This window comes from Staurois parvus, unplaced genomic scaffold (genome assembly GCF_062004578.1).
Source record: "Staurois parvus isolate SC_StPar_1 unplaced genomic scaffold, SC_StPar_1.0 ptg000048l, whole genome shotgun sequence".
Classification (NCBI taxonomy): domain Eukaryota; kingdom Metazoa; phylum Chordata; class Amphibia; order Anura; family Ranidae; genus Staurois; species Staurois parvus.
In genome coordinates this window covers 8,557,166-8,577,230 of record NW_028317844.1, presented here as the reverse complement: position 1 = coordinate 8,577,230, position 20,065 = coordinate 8,557,166, and the positions used below count along the sequence as shown (strand labels likewise).

The 20,065-nt window shown below is 41.4% G+C and overlaps 1 protein-coding gene across 3 annotated transcripts in view; it reads right to left on the bottom strand.

Annotated features, from left to right (window-relative positions):
• POPDC3 (popeye domain cAMP effector 3) overlaps positions 1 to 20,065 on the bottom strand; it is a 76,525-nt gene that overhangs the window by 53,544 nt on the left and 2,916 nt on the right. Inside the window, exon 2 of one of the 3 annotated variants that reach the window (XM_089665089.1) lies at positions 17,388 to 17,558. The exons of the other annotated variants lie outside the window; for them this stretch is intronic. The gene's annotated coding sequence lies outside the window, so the exon portion shown is untranslated. The remainder of the gene's footprint in view (positions 1 to 17,387; positions 17,559 to 20,065) is intronic. 3 annotated transcript variants of the gene reach the window in all.

Below are 20,065 nucleotides of genomic sequence, written 5' to 3'. Positions count from 1 at the left end.
AGTTCCACTGACTACCAGCACAAGGGGGGAAAAGTTCCACTGACCACTAGCACAAAGGGGCAAAACTTCCACTGACCACCAGCACAAGGGGGAAAAGTTCCACTGACCACCAGCACAAGGGGGCAAAACTTCCACTGACCACCAGCACAATGGAGCAAAGTTACACTGACCACCAGCAAAAGGGGGCAAAGTTACACTGACCATCAGCACAAGGGAGCAAAGTTACACTGACCACCAGTGCAAGGGGGCAAAACTTCCACTGACCACCAGCACAAGGGGGCAAAGTTACACTGACCACCAGCACAAGGGGGCAAAACTTCCACTGACCACCAGCACAACGGAACAAAGTTACACTGACCATCAGCACAAGGGAGCAAAGTTACACTGACCACCAGTACAAGGGGGCAAAACTTCCACTGACCACCAGCACAAGGGGGCAAAGTTACACTGACCACCAGCACAAGGGGGCAAAACTTCCACTGACCACCAGCACAACGGAGCAAAGTTACACTGACCACCAGCACAAGGGGGCAAAGTTACACTGACCACCAGCACAAGGGGGCAAAGTCACACTGACCACCAGCACAAGGGGGCAAAGTTCCACTGACCATCAGCACAAGGGGGCAAAGTTCCACTGACCACCAGCACAAGGGGGAAAAGTTCCACTGTCCACCAGCACAAGCTAAAATCTTGTGTTAATAAAAAATGAATGTATTAAAACTCACAGCCAGTCCAATATACTGTATATATCCTTTGCAGCGCACTGACCGGCCATGCGAAAGCTCGGATGAATCACGGCTAATTAGTCACGGCTCATGACGTCATCACCTGGTGCCGCTACTCTTTTCCTAGCATGTGCATGGCCCCCATGTGCCCTGTTATCCAATGCCCGGCTGCTGGGGAGATGCTGTGGAAACTTGGCTCGTGTGCCGATAGAGAGGGCTCTGCATGCCCGCTGCAGCACAATGCCATAGGTTCGCCACCACTGCATTAGAATGTTTTCACAGTTTCACAATATTTATATGTGCATTCGTTTAGGCCTGGTTCACGCTAGTGGAATTTCAGATGCAACTTCAGTCACACAGAATTGCACAACAATGGAAATGACATTGTTTTCAATGGTGTCCGTTCACATCAATGCGACTCAGCTTAGAGCAATTTTGAAAAAGGTTCCTCTACTACTTGCAATACCAGTTCAATTTTGGCCCTATAGAATATGCAGACCTTATCTAGGTTGTATCCATGTTGTATCCACATAGCACTGCATAATCTCACTGTAAGTCAAATCAAAACTATCACGGCAGTGTGAACCTAGCCTTACATGACTATCTTCCTCTGGGGCAGTGTTAGCAAAGTGTTAAAAAGATATTGTGAAAAAAAACCCTTAAAAAATAGCACTAAATTTAAGTGCTAAATATCACAATAACTATTTAATGCATTTGTTAAATAATGCATTTTTGTTTAGTGATTTGGCTAATTTTGGCACGTGGGTTATTTTAACTCAAAAATTCATGTAGTGGTTATCTATTAGTGCAATGCTCCTCAACCTTTTTTCATCCAATGGCACCTTTTAAAATTCTGTGCAAGCTGAAGGTCCCCCATTCTAAAATGTAAAAAATGAAACCAACAGTTTTACATACAACAGCATCTACACACTAAGGACACCCAACGTTACAGGTGATTTGTTCATAGCAAATACACCTTTGTACAGCGGTACTGACTAGTATTCCAGCATTTCTCTTCTTCAGTTTCTCTCCCTTACTCAGCTAAGGTGACCCCAGTGCTGATGGAGAGAGGCAGAGAAGGGGCAAAAAAGGATGCAAGTGCCTGATGCCCTCCTTATGAACAAATAACATCATCGGTTGCATGGATGTCAGAGGCTGTCCCGCATCGTGCCTAAAGTAATGCTGCACAGTGAAAACCTGTGGCTTTGTGATACAAAAAGTCAGGTTTGATCCACTTGCTGGCCTGTTCACAATTTTTGGCAATTTTTAGGCATTTTGCCAAGGCACCCCTGAAGAACCCGGAAGGCACCCCAGGGTGCCGTGCCACCCTGGTTGAAAAAGGCTGTATTAGTGAATTGACCCCATATCACGAATGTTTTTGGTCAGGATGGTGCTGTGGACATAGCCATACCTTGACTTCAGCAAAGCATTTGATAAGGCTTGCTATGGGGCCACTCGGGAAGAGCCAGTGGGGGACCCCATAAGAGAAGGATTGGGGATGCTCTGTGCAAAACCACTGCACACAGCAGGTAGGTATGACATGTTTGTTAGTAAAAAAAAAAATAACCCTTTACAATCACTTTAAGTACATCAAATGGGTAAAAAAAAGTTCAGAGAGGCAGTATTTTCAAATTAAAGCTAAGAACACAGGAACATGGCCTCCAACTAAAAGGAGGAAAGTTCAGAACTAACCTTAGAAAGTACAATTTTACCAAAAGAGTATCTGATGTTTGGAACAGATTTCCAGCAGAAGTAGCAAGTCAGTCAACAGTACGTGAATTTATTCTATGCTTGGAACAATCATAGATCTATACCTAGACACAAACATTGATCTATACTTAGAAAAAGAAACAAAAAGGGGCAGACTTGATGGACCAATTGGTCTTTTTTGCTGTTACTCTTCTATGGTTTCAAGAGGTAAACAATGGAGCAGAAAAAGTGAACCACCGTTTGGTTTTATGGGTATACCCAGTTTCCTAGATTTGCTGAGGGTATCACCACCTGGAAATGTTCAGCTGTCTATACTGCAACTTATCTTGGGCTCCAAAACAAATTGCAACAGGCTGTCACATGGAAGAAAGAATATAAGCTCCCTGTCCTAGTTGTTGTTGACTGTCCCAAGCTGAACATTATGCATTTAAAGTGAAACTTTACTCTCTCAGTCAATACTGACTATTTGTAATCCTTATGCTGCTAGCATTAGTAAATGGATAGGGAAATATTTTATATTTACTTGTTTTAACCTTTTTTTTTTTTTTTTTACATTTCTTCAGTTGCTTCCTGGTTTCCAAGCCTAGGCAAATTATGTCATATATCCCAGGAGTCTTCAGGAGGGGAGGGAGGGTTCTCAGCTCAGCCTATGCCTCAGCTAGGGGCAGATGGATTCCAGGAAGTAAATGCTACATAAATCACCCTCCCTTATTCAAGATGGCCACTGCCAGAAATGTCAGGGGCATTTTTCAAAATGATTTTGCAGCAATATAAAGCATGGAGACATGGATGGAGGGAGGAGTTTGTTTTGAATATTAACATTGAATTAAAAGGCATTTTTAGTTTGTGGTGCTCAGATGCAGTGTAGTAATAATAATAAGCAAACTTAAAATAAGTGAATACCCAAAAATATCCAAAAATATAAAGTCCCATACACCTAAAGTCCAAAGTAAAGTTCAAGTATCCAAAATCTTTACAAGTGATCTCTCAATTAGTCTTTATTCCCGGATCAGATTGGTGATATACTCCAGAAAATCTTCAAATACCTCAAAAGAAAAAACTCAACATAGTATATTACCCCAAAAATAAAAATATATTGTGCCACACGTGTCACATGCAAAATACAAAACTAAAAGTGTCACAGCAATCGTGAGATCTCAAGGGTATAAATTGAGTTAGTAACTCCACTGCACACAATATAAGAAGTGCATAATTACCCCAATCATAGATAAAATCAGCATAGAATCCATACTATAGATGAAAGTGTCTCCACACATAGATCTATTATCTTCTCCAGCCTTTGCCCATAGACCTCATAAATAGACCAGGGATCAGTATATGTATTAAAAATTCAACAATTTTATTGTAGCAACTTACATTCAAGTTAGATGAGCGCAGCTTCCATGTACTGGGAACGTCCAAAAAGAACCCACTCCCTAGCGGTGACTACTTTACAGCCCCTTATTAATACAACAGAGAGAGCCAGGCAACCATGGGAGTCTCCAGGGTTGGAACAGCCGCGTGTTCCAGAATCCAAAATGGCCGCCCCGGCACTTCCGGAAAAATGTCAGTACGTCACAACGTCACGTGCCCCGGACGCGTTTCGTCACATCCGGACTTTTTCAACTGTTCACTGTTGAAAAAGTCCGGATGTGACGAAACGCGTCCGGGGCACGTGACGTTGTGACGTACTGACGTTTTTCCGGAAGTGCCGGGGCGGCCATTTTGGATTCTGGAACACGCGGCTGTTCCAACCCTGGAGACTCCCATGGTTGCCTGGCTCTCTCTGTTGTATTAATAAGGGGCTGTAAAGTAGTCACCGCTAGGGAGTGGGTTCTTTTTGGACGTTCCCAGTACATGGAAGCTGCGCTCATCTAACTTGAATGTAAGTTGCTACAATAAAATTGTTGAATTTTTAATACATATACTGATCCCTGGTCTATTTATGAGGTCTATGGGCAAAGGCTGGAGAAGATAATAGATCTATGTGTGGAGACACTTTCATCTATAGTATGGATTCTATGCTGATTTTATCTATGATTGGGGTAATTATGCACTTCTTATATTGTGTGCAGTGGAGTTACTAACTCAATTTATACCCTTGAGATCTCACGATTGCTGTGACACTTTTAGTTTTGTATTTTGCATGTGACACGTGTGGCACAATATATTTTTATTTTTGGGGTAATATACTATGTTGAGTTTTTTCTTTTGAGGTATTTGAAGATTTTCTGGAGTATATCACCAATCTGATCCGGGAATAAAGACTAATTGAGAGATCACTTGTAAAGATTTTGGATACTTGAACTTTACTTTGGACTTTAGGTGTATGGGACTTTATATTTTTGGATATTTTTGGGTATTCACTTATTTTAAGTTTGCTTATTATTATTACTATGTTTGTACTTCAGGGGAAGGAATGTTAAGCAATCTATTGGGATTTTGGTAGAGGAAGTAAGTGCTATTTATTTTGTATTCAGATGCAGTGTAGTTCCACTTTAAGTGTAAGTAAGGTTTTGAGCTATTGCTTTATCTTGCCTACAGCTTTCCAAATAGACTGAAACCTGAAGACAGACATTTTGTTTACCAGATTTCCCATTCTGTCCCCCCAGTGCTTCCTGGGAATCCCATGAATTGCCTCCATGTCCAAGTAGTGAAGAATAAATATACCACCTGCCCCATATCACAAAACGATGTCTAAGAGTTGGGCTACCTATTGGCAAGTTTGGGAATTATTATGCGTTGGGTGAAGCTGTGTTTCTATGTTTCTGCAGGAAGCTGATATTTGCACACCTGTGCCCTCAAGGCTGCAAGCAATGCTGGGAAGACAGAAATGGATAGCAAGGTAATTGTTGACAACGTATGCTGATGTGCTTATGCTAGCATTATTAGTTACTCAATAAAAAACACCCAGGTTCAAGCTGTCATGACAGAAGTATAGGGGCTATTGCTGTCATCCTGCTGAAAATGCCAATTGGCTTGTTAGGCTAACCAATTGGCTTTGACAATTTCAGACTTAGAACATGGAAGCAGATCAGAAAGCCAAGAAGTCCATATCAATGTACATGTTCCAAGTCAAGTGCTTAAAGTGGATTTTTACCCATAGCAACTTGATAAAAAATATTGTTCTTTAGTAAGGAAGATACATTCCACATTAATAATTATTCTACCAAAATTAGTGTGAACTGTGAATTGTCTCCAGTATTGTTCCTGTTTCTTCTTGCTGGAGGTTGCCATTTTGCCGAAGCCCAGAGTCCTGAGCAGCATTAAATCTTTAGTCTGTCAGTAGATTAGCCTCTACAAATTCAGCACCGTGCCTAAAGAAAGAGAGCAACTGAGCATGTGCAGAGCAGGGTTAGAAGGTCTATTACTGGATTTTAAACAGCATAGGCAATTATTTTCAATCAAACCAATTAGCTCTGCACCTTGGAAGGTACACACAGTGCTAAAGATTTATAAACAAAAACTATAAACGTGCCAGTGCATATAAAACAAAAAAATAATAAATTCACTTATGTGAACTGTGACGGCTGCATCTGCCAATATGTGCTGACTAATACACAAATAGCTGAAAAAAAATTAGAAATGCAGACTGCGTATGTCACTCCTGAAAAATAACCTGTGGCCACGTACCATTATAATGCATTCATTAAATATTGTAACCAGAATCTGAAATAAAATCAACCAACCCAATAAACAGAAGTCCAAGTCCAACCCAATAAACAGAACATATTGAAAGGATAAAAAGACAAAAATCTACTCACTTGTAACAGTGCAAAAACTGGCACCAGGTGTATACAGCTTGTTTTAATAAACAAACAGAGGGCACACTGACCTAGTGAATTATCCTTAAAAAATGGCTTTAATGTATAAAATGGTAAATGTTATACTCACAAAATGGACTAAAGTACATGTTCATCTCATATCAACCCATCCCTGCATGCCAGGGTGCTAGGGCTAACCCTGGATTCTGAACTATCCTTTCAGGCCTATATCCAATCCCTGTCCAAATCATGTCGCCTCAACCTCTTAAACATCTCCAGAATACGCCCCTTTTTAACCGGTGATACCACAAAGCTCCTAATTCACTCCCTGGTTATCTCTCGCCTTGACTACTGCAACTCCCCTCTCATTGGCTTACCTTTACATAGGATATCCCCCCTTCAGTCCACCATGAATGCTGCTGCTAGGCTCATCCACCTTGCCAACTGTTCAGTGTCTGCTACCCCTCTGTGCCAATCCCTCCACTGGCTTCCACTTGCCCAACAAATAGAATTCAAAATACTAAACAACAACTTACAAAGCCATCCACAACTCTGCCCCCAGGTACATCACCAACCTGGTCTCAAAATATCAACCAAACCGCTCTCTTCAATCTTCCCAAGACCTTCTGCTCTCTAGTTCCTGTGTCACCTCCTCCCATGCTCGCATCCAGGACTTCTCCCGAGCTTCTCTCATCCTATGGTTAACCCTACCCCAATCTGTCCGACTGTCTCCTAATCTATCCACCTTTAGAGGATCCCTGAAAATCTTTCTCTTTAAAGATGCCTATCCTGCTTCTACCTAGTAAACAGCCATTTATTTCCTCCATCAGCTCATCCCCCACAGCTATTACCTTTTGTATCACTCAATCCTTCCTCTTGTACCAAATTGTTTCCTCTTGTACCAAATTGTATTGTAACTGCAAATGTTTATCTTCATTATTTAAAGTGCTGCGTAAACTGTTGGTGCTATATAAATCCTGTATAATAATAATAATGAAAGCAGCACAATACAATCCGCAAAACATCAAGATGTAACAGAACGATGGAATCTCAACAGGCTGACGCGTTTCAAGGACATATCCTCTTCCTCAGGTGGGCTCTTCTTCCCCAGGTGGGCTCTGAGGAAGAGGATAAGTCCTCGAAACGTGTCAGCCTAAAATGTTTGTAAAAATGAATTTATATAAAAAATGTAGATCTCATTCAAAATGATCTGTATCTAAATGAAAGGTTTCTTAACCACTTCCCAACCGCCCTATAGCAGAACTACTGCTACTGGATGGCAGGGCTGCACAAGCTCACATATATATTCGTGATTTTGTATCTCCGTGGGGGGACGCCGCTCTGCCTGCGCCGCCATTGGCTGTCGATCACTGGGTTTCAGCCAGAGATTACCCACCGGCACCCAGCAATCGCCAAGGAACACTGACAGATCTCTCCCCTGTCAGCTACAGCATGCTGCTTTGTATTGCTCTGCATAGCAGAACAATATAAAGGAGCATGCTTACACAGTAAAGCATAGACAGACAACACAGTAACACAGCACACAGTTAACCCTTTCACAGCCATGGCTATCAATCATCAGCTAATTACTCGCCAGTGCCTGGTGATTTCCAAAGATATCTGATGGGGAGGAGAACTGTTTTGTTTACTAACAGTTCTCCTCCCTGTAAGCTCGGGTACACTGCTCTGGATGGCTGTGCACAACACAGCCATCCAGAGAAGTGTGATTACAGTGAAGCACACAGACACCACCCCCTGGTAAAACACTCCCTGCACACAGTTAACCCTTTGATCGCCCCTCATGTTAACCCCATCCTGCCCAGTGTCATTTGTACAGTGTCAGTCCTTTTTTTTTAGCACTGATCACTGTATTGATGTCACTAGGGATGTCAGTGACACCAAGTTAGTTCCCCCCAGTGTCAGAATGTCCGCCGCAGTCCCGCAGTCCTGCTATAAGTCACTGATTGCCGCCATTAATAATATAAAAAAATTAAAAACAAAATTCCAGTATATACAGGTGAAACTCGAAAAATTAGAATATCATACAAACGTTCATTTATTTCAGTAATGCAACTTAAAAGGTGAAACTAATTTATGAGATAGACTCATTACATGCAAAGCAATATAGTTCAAGCCAGGGGCGGACTCACCATTTGGAAACTCGGGCACTGCCCGGGGGCCTGGGGTAAGTAGGGGGCCCCATGAGATGCCCCTGGTACCTTTTTCATAGGCTTTTTTAAGTTTGGGCAAGGACACAGGGGCCCCATGATCCCCTATTGCCCAGGGGCCCCATGAGTTGTCAGTTCGCCCCTGGTTCAAGCTGTGATTTGTCATAATTGTGATGATTATGGCTTACAGCTCATGAAAACCCCAAATCCACAATCTCAGAAAATTGGAATATTGTGAAAAGGTGCAATATTCTCGGCTCAAAGTGTCCCACTCTAATCAGCTAATTAAGCCATAACACCTGCAAAGGGTTCCTGAGTCTTTAAATGGTCTCTCAGTCTGGTTCAGTAGGAATCACAATCATGGGAAAGACTGCTGACCTGACAGTTGTGCAGAAAACCTTCATTGACACCCTCCATAAGGAGGGAAAGCCTCAAAAGGTAATTGCAAAAGAAGTTGGATGTTCCCAAAGTGCTGTATCAAAGCACATTAATAGAAAGTTATGTGGAAGGGAAAAGTGTGGAAGAAAAAGGTGCACAAACAGTAGGGATGACCGCAGCCTGGAGAGGATTGTCAGGAAAAGGCCATTCAAAAGTGTTGGGGACTTTCACAAGGAGTGGACTGAGGCTGGAGTCAGTGCATCAAGAGCCACCACACACAGATGAATCCTGGACATGGGCTTCAAATGTCGTATTCCTCTTGTCAAGCTGCTTCTGAACAAAAAACAATGTCAGAAGCGTCTTACCTGGGCTAAAGAAAAACAGACCTGATCTGTTGCTCAGTGGTCCAAAATCCTCTTTTCTGATGAGAGCAACTTTTGCATCTCATTTGGAAACCAAGGACCCAAAGTATGGAGGAAGAATGGAGAGGCACACACTGCAAGATGCTTGAAGTCCAGTGTGAAGTTTCCACAGTCTGTGTAGATTTGGGGAGCCATGTCATCTGCTGGTGTTGGTCCACTCTGCTTCATTAAGTCCAGGGTCAATGCAGCCGTCTACCAGGATATGTTGGAGCACTTCATGCTTCCTTCCGCAGACAAGCTTTATGGGGATGCTGACTTCATTTTCCAGCAGGACTTGGCACCTGCCCACACTGCCAAAAGCACCAAAACCTGGTTCAATGACCGTGGGATTACTATGCTTGATTGGCCAGCAAACTCGCCTGACCTGAACCCCATAGAGAATCTATGGGGCATTGCCAAGAGAAAGATGAGAGACATGAGACCGAACAATGCAGAAGAGCTGAAGGCCGCTATTGAAGCATCCTGGTCTTCCATAACACCTCAACAGTGCCACAGGCTGATAGCTTCCATGCCACGCCACATTGAGGCAGTAATTGCTGCAAAAGGGGCCCAAACCAAGTACTGAGTACATATGCATGCTAATACTTTTCAGAGGTCCGATATTGTTCTATGTACAATCCTTGTTTTATTGATTGCATGTAATATTCTAATTTTCTGAGATTGTGGATTTGGGGTTTTCATGAGCTGTAAACCATAATCATCACAATGATGACAAATCACAGCTTGAACTATCTTGCTTTGCATGTAATGTGTCTCTCATATATTAGTTTCACCTTTTAAGTTGCATTACTGAAATAAATGAACGTTTGCACGATATTCTAATTTTTCGAGTTTCACCTGTATACCACCATTTGTCGATACTATAACTTTCACATAAACCAATTAATTTACATGTATTAGGATTTCTTTAGCATAGACATGTAGCAGAATACATTTTGGCCTACATTTACGAAGAAATTAGATTTTTGAAATGTTTTTACTGGATATGTTTTATAGCAAAAAGTAAAAAATAATGTTTTTTTTTTCAAAATTGTCTATATGTTTTTGCTTATAGCGCAAAAAATAAAAACACACAGGTGGTCAAATACCACCAAAAGAAAGCTCTATTTCTGGTAAAAAGGACATAAATTTAATTTGGGTGCAGCGTTGCATGACAGCACAATTGTCAGTTAAAGTAACATAGCGCTGTATCGTGAAAAATGGCCTGGTCAGGTGTGAGGGGGGGGGGGGGGGGGAATCCTCTGGAGGGCAAGTGGTTAAACTAGCAATCACACTGGGTTTGAAATACCCAGGAAGACATTTTTAAGTCATTTCCCCTAAAGTCCCTTATTGGGTAATATTTACATTTGCTATATTGTGTATCATAATTCACTGCCTTATTTTATTTGTAAAATACTGTTTTCACCTTTTTTTCAATGTACAGTATGCTTCTCAGTGTTCAGCCACTTCTTATCTACAAGTACTTCTTCCAGTGTCAGCAACACATACTGTAATTGCTCAAGACCGGCTTCCTAATAATGAGAAAGGTGAGCATACCAGCATGTGACAGTGCAGGTACACAGCAGTTGTCATCACATAACAGGAGGTGCTTGTAAGGTACCTTTAAGGCAGGATCATCTGGAATAGTTTTATTGAAAGCTGTAAAATGATAAAAAAATCTTTGGAACTATATTTACATGTTACAGCTTTTGTGAAATGTAATCTGGATTTGAAGGTCCTTTTTACACAGGCCATGTCTGGTCCAATCAACAGGGGATCTGTGAAGTGTGAACAGACCCCCTATTGAATTTCAGCAGAATGGAGCAGAGGTAACTTTTGTGACATTCATGTCTGTTAATTTTTTTGTTGTATTATAAAAACGAAGCTTTCTGAACCCTTATTAATTCTGCAGTATGGGTGGTCGGCTGTAAATAGATTTCCATCCATTTACATCTGTATACCTCCTAGCTGTCATGTTTGGACAGGGCTGCTGTTAGAAATCACAGGGCCCCATACAGCCACCCTGACAGGGCCTCCTTTCCTAACACAAAAAATACAGTTTACTATACTTCAGTTATGAATGAACACAGTGAGTGATGTGTACCGATCACTCATTGTGTTCATTCAGGAAAGGAGGGCTAGTAACTGGACCATTTTCCATCCTGAAGGATGCTATTGCAGCATGCAGTGTATTGCAGTGTGCTTGCAGCTGCTGGTGGGAAGGAGAGGAGGGAAGCCAGCAGCACTACAAGGGTGGGGGGCCTAGGCAGCAGGGGATAGGTATTGTGCACAGGGAGGGTGATGGGTGTGGTGGGGGGTTTGGGCAATTAATGGAATCGATCTCCTGTATGGCTCTCTCAATTGAAGCTGTAATTGCCCCCTGCTGTGCAGATCACACTCCCTGCACACATCCTATTCACCCAGATGCCTGGGCCCCCCTGCTGGCCCAGTACAGGAGGACAGGTGGTACCAGGGGTGGACTGACAACTCATGGGGCCCCCGGGCAATAGGGGATCATGGGGCCCCTGTGTCCTTGCCCAAACTCAAAACAGCCTATGAAAAAGGTACCAGGGGCATCTCATGGGGCCCCCTACTGACCCCGGGCCCTCAGGCAGTGCCCGAGTTTCCAAATAATCAGTCCGCCCCTGGGTGGTACCCCTTTATCCACGGCCCTGTCTTTAGATCTGAAAAAACGCAAAAAGACACAGGACTTTTCAGACCTGGATGGTAATCAATTAGCCACCCATAGACTAACAGAGATCTTTCAATCAAGTGTGCCTGAAAAACTAACAGACGGCCCTGATCCGGCCACCTGTGTAAAATATGTAACTTAAAGAGGGGCTCCAGCTCCCCACCCCACCCCAAGAAAATAATTACAAAGACTTTTATCTGTCCAGGGATCCACTGCTGTCCACACCCAAGCCGATTCTTCAATGGGCTTCGGGTCCAGGTGCCAGTGTCTTAACAAGGCAAAATGGCCTTGGAGCTTTGCGGCTTCACAGTCGGCTTCCCACTGCACATGTGCGAGTTGCACTGCACTTTGCGAATAGTCCCGCAATGTACTGGAACCTGTGATGTGAATGGAGAGGGTGTGGTGAACTTAGGCGATCCAGGCGGAAGTGGTAGTGGGTACCTGTCAAAACCTCAGCCTGCACCCCCCCCCCCAAAAAAAGTGCCAATTGTTAAAGGGGGGGGGGGGGAGAGAGGCAAACAAGCAGAACTTCACCTTTTGGGTGAAGTTCCGCTTTAAAATGCAGGGTTGCTTTAAGTGTGCATACATGTGGAAGCAAAGTAAAACATCTAAATAAAAAAAGTTACAATTCACATTGTATTATGTTTCACAAGACTAGGCATCTACATTTTGTGCTGATATTGCATGTAATTTGTAGTAATCAGGGAGAAATGCTATCACTTTATCTATAAGGTCACATTTGTTAATGATGCTTTTTGCAGACTTTATAATTAAATAACAGAACATCATGAATCATCTTGACAAATGTTTTATTCTGTTCTTTCTGAAAAGCAGAGGGTTCCACAAATGCATTTCAAGTCTGTAAATACGACTTTTTTCATACAATATTCTACAATATTACCTACAGAAGATGTCCTGAATCTTGGTGTTTCATGGAAACATACAATCTTTTTCTGTGGGAAGGCAGTCTTAAACCTCAAAAATATGTCCTGGATAGCCGTGTACATGTCTTTCACACAACAATGCACTCAGCACAAAATTAAATTGGAATAGAAATGTTCCCTAAATTAAGCCTGCTACACGCAATATATTGCTCCTGGGAGTTCTGGACATCAAAAATCCAACACAAAACCCTCCAATCATCCACAAAATTCTTGATTAGAAGAAGAGTGCTGTACAGATACTGCTGCAGCTCGTAATTAGAAAATTATAGAAAAAAAGCACACAAACTGACAAAATCCATGTTTGCAGTATTTTTTGTGTGTGATAATTGAAGCTCTATTGTGAGAAAAGCAATATAATATAAAGTGCCCCAAACCTACAAAAAGAGAGACCTAGCACAATTATGTGTATAACTCACATAACATAAACAAATGCCAAAATAAAAAATAATGCAGTTCTCTATAGAAAATGTACAGAATAATAGCTACTGTTCAATTATAAACCAAACTTCAATAATATGTGATCAACCCAATAAAAATCTGCAAAGCAAAATTGGCCGTATTAGGTCTCATAAGAATTCTTCCATAAGTACATTAATATCAACCCATAATCTTCAGTGCTCAAAACGTGATGCTTAATCGATAGCCACACAAGACCTTCAATGCTCCAAATGTGGTGCTGAAAGGACAACCACCTTCACCTCCACACTATGTGCACCTGGATCCTGACCTGTAGATTTTGCTAAGCTGGTCGAAAACTGAATGTTCTGTTTATCAAAAAAACAAAAACAGCTCATATGATTGTACCATCATTTTTTCATTTTTCTAAAATAAAACAGCATGTTGGGTCAGGCACTTTCGATTGTGGCACAAAAATCACCTGTCACACCTGGCACACTATTGATGTGAAAAACGAACGATTCGAAAATTGACAAAACTTTTATTCAGTTTTCAACTCATCTATGGCTGGCTTTACTGCATTGGGGTGTTGTCATTTATAGACTCACTGCCTGCTGATGTTTTGTATTGTAACTTACAGTATGTGTCTGACTGTGTGTCAGGATATTGAAATCTTTTCTGTATGTTAAAATAAGTAAATCTTTATTCTTTATAAAAAGTGTATTTTTAAAACCAACTAATATAAGTACCTGAATTTAATTAGGGATCGTGCTTTTGCAGTCTCTGTGCAGCAGAACTCAGACTGTGAGAGAATCAAGCAGCACAAGAAGCCAATCAGTTGTGCAGTGCACTGTATCTGAGCACCACAAACATAAAACACTTAAATTAATTTGTAATATTCAGAGCAAGTTCACCCATCCATCCATGTCTCCATTCTTTATTTTGCTAAAAAAAAGATCACTATGCCCCCGCCAATAGCTGCAGCCATTATGAGTAAAGGCAGATGATTCATGTAGCATTAACTTCCTGGAATCGATCTGCCCTTAGCTCAGACATGCAGGCAGGAGGGTGTATTTATTTAAGAAAGCCCCTCCTTCAGATTAATAATAAAAATGCCCATGATGACTCAGCTGATGCATGGCATCATTTTGACCTAGGCCAGAAACCAGGAAGCAACTGAAGAAATGTAAGAAAAACATTTTAAAACTGGTAAATATGATATACTTTCATATCTATTTACTAATGCTAACAGCATAAGGAATAAATAAGTTAATGTTGATTCAGAAAGTTTAGTTCGGCTTTAACACTTGACACACAAAATCGGAGAACTAAAAGCTCATACACGTGAAGTAAACTGAAACTTTACACAATTATTATCTGGTAGTCTTTTGGTAGATGGTGAATGTGTATGTGTCTTTTTTTTTTTTTTTGCAATTGTACACAGATTATTGAGAATGTGCAGTACAAAGTGCAATCCTTGTATCTGCAGTGCATATGTGAAGGAGTTATGTCATCACTAGCCAAGAAGACAATTGACTAGGAAGAAGACAATTGACCCCAATAAAACCCAAGAAAAGATAGGAGCAGGGGGTATGGAGTGACAAGGAGGGATGTGGTCCTTGCATTGCTGGAGGAGGGTACACTAGGAGGTAAGTCTGCCTTAATGTATATGTACATGCTTGCACATTATGGCAACTGCTCAGGAAACATGATGCAGATGTGGTTTTCCTAAGACAACAAAATGTGTACTCAAATGTGTGTTTAATGTATAGATATAGAAATATACACTATATTGCCAAAAGTATTGGTACACGGTTACAAATCATTGGATTCAGGTGTTCCAATCACCTCTATGGCCACAGGTGTATAAAATAAAGCACCTAGACATGCAGACTGCTTCTACAAACATTTGTGAAAGAATGTGTTGCTGTCAGGAGCTCAGTGAATTCAAGCGTGGTATCGTGATAGGTTGTAGTGGTGTAAAGCATGCCACCACTGGACCCTAGAGTGTGGAGAAGTGTTCTCTACAGTGATTAATCATGTTTCTCTGTCTGGCAATTCCATGGACGTGTCTGGGTTTGGTGGTTGCCAGGAGAACAGTACTTGCCTGACTTCATTGTGCCAAGTGTAAAGTTTGGTGGAGGGGGGATTAGGGTGTGTTGTTTTTCAGGGGTTGGGCTTGGCCCCTTAGTTCCAGTGAAGGGAAACAAGACATTTTGGACAATTTCATGCTCCCAACTTTGTGGGAATGGGGATGGCCTCTTCCAGCTCCAACATGACTGTACACCAGTGCACAAAGCAAGGTCCATAAAGACATGGATGAACAAGGTTTGGGGTGAAGGAACTTGACTGGCCTGCACAGAGTCCTGACCTCAACCCGATAGAACACCTTTAGAATGAATTAGAGCGGAGACTGCGAGCCAGGCCTTCCCATCCAACATCAGTGCCTGACCCCACAAATGCACTTCTGGAAGAATGGTCAAACATTCCCATAGACACTCCTAAACCTTGTGGACAGCCCTCCCAGAAGAGTTGAAGCTGTTATTGCTGCAAAGGGTGGGCCAACTCAAAACTGAACAGGGATGCCATTAAAGTTACTGTGTGTGTAAAGGCAGGTGACCCAATACTTTTGGTAATATAGTGTGTAATATATATATATATATATATATATATATATATATATATATATATATATATTTATAATTATTTTTTTTTTGTGAAAATAGATTAAATTCAAGGCAAAGAAAAACTCAAATTTCCAACCCCCACACCTAGATAATCTGGCCTTTTTTTAGATTAAAGTAAAATGCTTCTAAACCCCATAAATACTTATCTGAACCCCACCATGGCATTCCCTCCAGTGATGGGGACCGGTGATTGCTTGTTGCTCTTCACCATTCGCCCAACCAATCTTGTTTCTGCTCCCCTTTTGACATCAAGTTACCAATCCTTTTAGGCCCAGTTCACATTGGCATTAGAAACAGGCATTTGGGGCACAGTTTTTCTGCTCCCCGAATGCCTAGCAAAGCAGTCTACAATGGATAATATGGACAGCAGACAGAGCTGTTCACATTTGGAAAATGTGTTGCATTTGTATTGCTTTGTGTTGCTGTGCGGCAAATGAGAAGCTACATGTTAAGTCTGGGAGGAGCTGAAGCTTGTCAATTTCTTCCATCAAAGTCTAAGGCAGGGGCGGACTGACAACTCATGGGGCCCCCGGGCAATAGGGGATCATGGGGCCCCTGTGTCCTTGCCCAAACTCAAAAAATCCTATGAAAACGATACCAGGGGCGTCTCATGGGGCCCCCTACTGACCCCGGGCCCTCGGGCAGCGCCCGAGTTTCCAAATGGTCAGTCCGCCCCTGGTCTAAGGTAACACGCAGTAAACGCACCTGTAGCATTTACAATGCATTTACAAAACATTTGACAAGAGTTTACAAATATCAGTGAGACTGATAGATCAGTGAGATCAGTGACTATCTGGAGTCAGGCTTGGAGGCCAGTACCTATAGCAGTAGCCAGGCTCCCATGGACCAGCTGGAGAAGTGCAGCAGCAAGTCACCCTGTGGATGAAACGGGCTCACCTGAGGTGCGGAATCTAAGTTCTAACTGGTGTTTGCCAGAGCTCCTGATGGTGGAGATGGATTTTGCAGCATGTTAGTACCAGGTCATGGTCCTCAGGATCGCCCCACCAGGAGCTGAACAAGCCGAAGTACATTAGCAGATATAGCAGGTATGGATCAAGCGGAAGCATAATCAGTGAACAAGCCAAAAGTTGGTAAGGAGTGACAAGACAAGATATTGGCTGGAGGGAGCACAATAATCTGGCATACTCAAAAAACAAAGGCATGGTATAGGAAGTTCATGGGAGGAGCAAGAAGTTCTAGGTTCTTGACAGGATCATCCATGACACTGTCCTGCATACCAGGTGGCTCAGCAAGAAGAGACATTGCCATACACAAAAGAGTTCACAGGTTCAAATCCAGATCCAGACAAAAACACTTCCACCCTAATAAAATAAAAACTTGGAGAGCATCTGGGGTGTATTTTTTTAATGCTCTAGGCACGTTGGTTAATGTCAGTGTTAGAATTTCTTGCAAATGTGTATTCAGGGCTTCTGAAAGGGGGATACAGCCAACCCTCCAGTAGTAAGCCTGAGCCTCATCATTTCAGTAAGGGGGACTGGGTGCAGGGGGATTCTTTAATTACCTTTGAGAAATCTTGTGGGCCATGAGTCCCAAACGTTAAAGAATTGTTCTTCACGCCACATCACTTAGGGAAGCCAGGGGTAAAAAGGAGACTACTTAATCCTTTTCAGTCACAGGCAGAGTAATCCCAGTAGCCATGGATTTCAACAAATATATTATGCACAGCCAAGAACTGTGGAGTACCAAAAAAAAGTCACCTTAGTTGTGGGTGTGGTTGTCACCATCCCTTTTACATGCATATTGTCATTGTGTTCCTCTAATGAGATTTTGAAGGCAACCAAAAAATTTTTTTTCTCTAAAAAAAATCCACTTTATTATACGTTCAAAGAATTTATTCCACTTGAAAAGTGTTTTTACAGTAAGATTGTTTTTCACAACAAAAAAAGAAAAGATTAAATATGTAATAACATAAGACCAAAGATAATTCCAATGACGTAGTTGGTAATTACTTAGTGATACTCCCAGTGACTAGTTTAAACTGCATATCCATGAAATCCTCATGGATGAAATCTTTCAACTTTTAAGAACTTCATCATTGACAAAGTGCCACTAACATAAGACCATGCATCTTTCCATGTCGGAGCAAAGCCAACCATATCAGGCTATAAAGTATGTGCATACAAGGACCGCACAGGTCAATAATGTATGAATCCAATATGTAATCTCTTGTCAGGCAAAAAATGGTGGTAGCGACAGAGGATCTCCCGCAATAAACAACAGACCTCTGCTCTACAGTTTGTGCAAACAGACACTGCCTAGCATTGGAGTACCACTCAAAACTTACCAACAACATCATTGGACTTATCTTTGGTCATATCTTTTGTTATGACATATTTTCTCTTTTCCTTTTTTTGTGGGAAAAATCTTTTTGTATGAAAACATTTTCCCTGGAATTAATTTTATGAACATGTAATAAAATGTATTTTTAAAGAGAAAAAAATCTTTTTGTTGCCTTCAAAATCCCATTAGAACTTAGAAGAACATAATGACAATATTAAAGGAACTGTGGAGAGGAGACAGACAATTTGCTTGCAGTGCTGTGGGAATCTGGGACACAGAGAGTAAGTGCTGCCCTGGGGTAAGGTATTATTAATTATCATAACTAATTGATAATAATAGTAAAAATTATTTATAATAATAACAACAATAATAGGTTATTATTAACCATTTTTAATAGGCAATTCATAATCCCCGCAGGCAGCAAAAATATTCAAAGGCACCAATAATAAGCTCCCCCACCCACTTGTAAAGTCAGCTTTTATTAGCTGCTATGGATTACGGCAACTTTTTAAGTTTAAATAGAACATTGAGGGGTTAGAAACAGAATTGTTTATGGTTGTCTCTAACCACATAGGGGGATTCACTCTTTTTCAATTGTCCTAGCCATCATGTAACCAGGAATGAAAATAAAAGTAAATGCAAAATTTTGAGTTGCCACTAGAACAGGAATAGAGGAGATATCTTCCAATGGAGACACCTGTTCCCATGATACCTAAGAGGGGATTTCTGGAAATATATCCTCTGACTTCATGTTGAGTCTACAAGACAGAAAGTGAAGGAAAATCTCCCTAATGAGATACAGATGGCATTAAATTGTTCTTTAATGCATTGTTCCATATACTGTTTATTCAAAAAGACCTAAATGAAAAAGCCTTGCAATGTAAGATCTTCACAATATTTACTTTATTCTACTCGTGTTCTTAACACATTTTACACAATAAACAGCTTACTATCCCTTCCCATTTCCCCTTTATATTAACTCTATTAAAAAAAAAAAAAAAAAAAAGAAAAATTCCAAGTAACTTGGTTGGTCAAGTCAACTTATAAATGACACCATCAACTGTCTATAAAGAAGGAGGCTGCAATGGCTGTTTGCTCAGAAGCACAATAATGCAATCTTCACAAATCCAGAACTAATAATGTCTGCCTTGAATTCAGTAAGGTATGCAAAATCGAATGATATGGGTCATCTATATAGAATTGTTAACATATTTTTCTCTACCAGGTGCTTTTTTAGACTTTTATACATACTAAACAATGGTATTCGTGTACAGAAGCTTCAGTCCTTATACTTTCCTTACAGGATTCCAAATGATATTTGTTAGGATCTTTTCTTTTGTAACTAGATAATACACTGGTTTAACTGGTATGCAGAACTGTCTTAATGCATGGGCACCCCGGGGCACTGCCCAGGGGCCCCAGGTGCTTGGGGCCCCATGATAATTTTGCATTAAATCGTATTTGCCAGCTGTCCCTGATTTGCAGAGACAGTTAAGCTTTTAACTAAGTTGTCCTGGAATAGCCGAGTCCCAAGCAGCGTCCTGAAACCTATACTGTGCCCCCAATATTGTGCTCTCCTGATTCCCCCAAAACAGTGCCTTTCTGCCTCCCCCCCCCCCCCGTACTACTTTGTGTTGTTTAGTCTTTGATTTATGGTTTAAAATTGATTTTTATTAAAAATACTAATAAATATATGTCTAATTCAATCAACTATTTATACTCCTAGACTCAACTATTTACACTAATTCTTGAGAGTAGGATTTGGGGGAATTGGAGCAGGCTGGTAGGAGCCGCAGTGCATTATTTTGCCCAGGGGCCATTGATGCTATTAAGACGGCCCTGCTGGTATGCATTGCCCTTCCATATGCTCCTTGCTGCATAGGCCAGTTATAGGTTGGA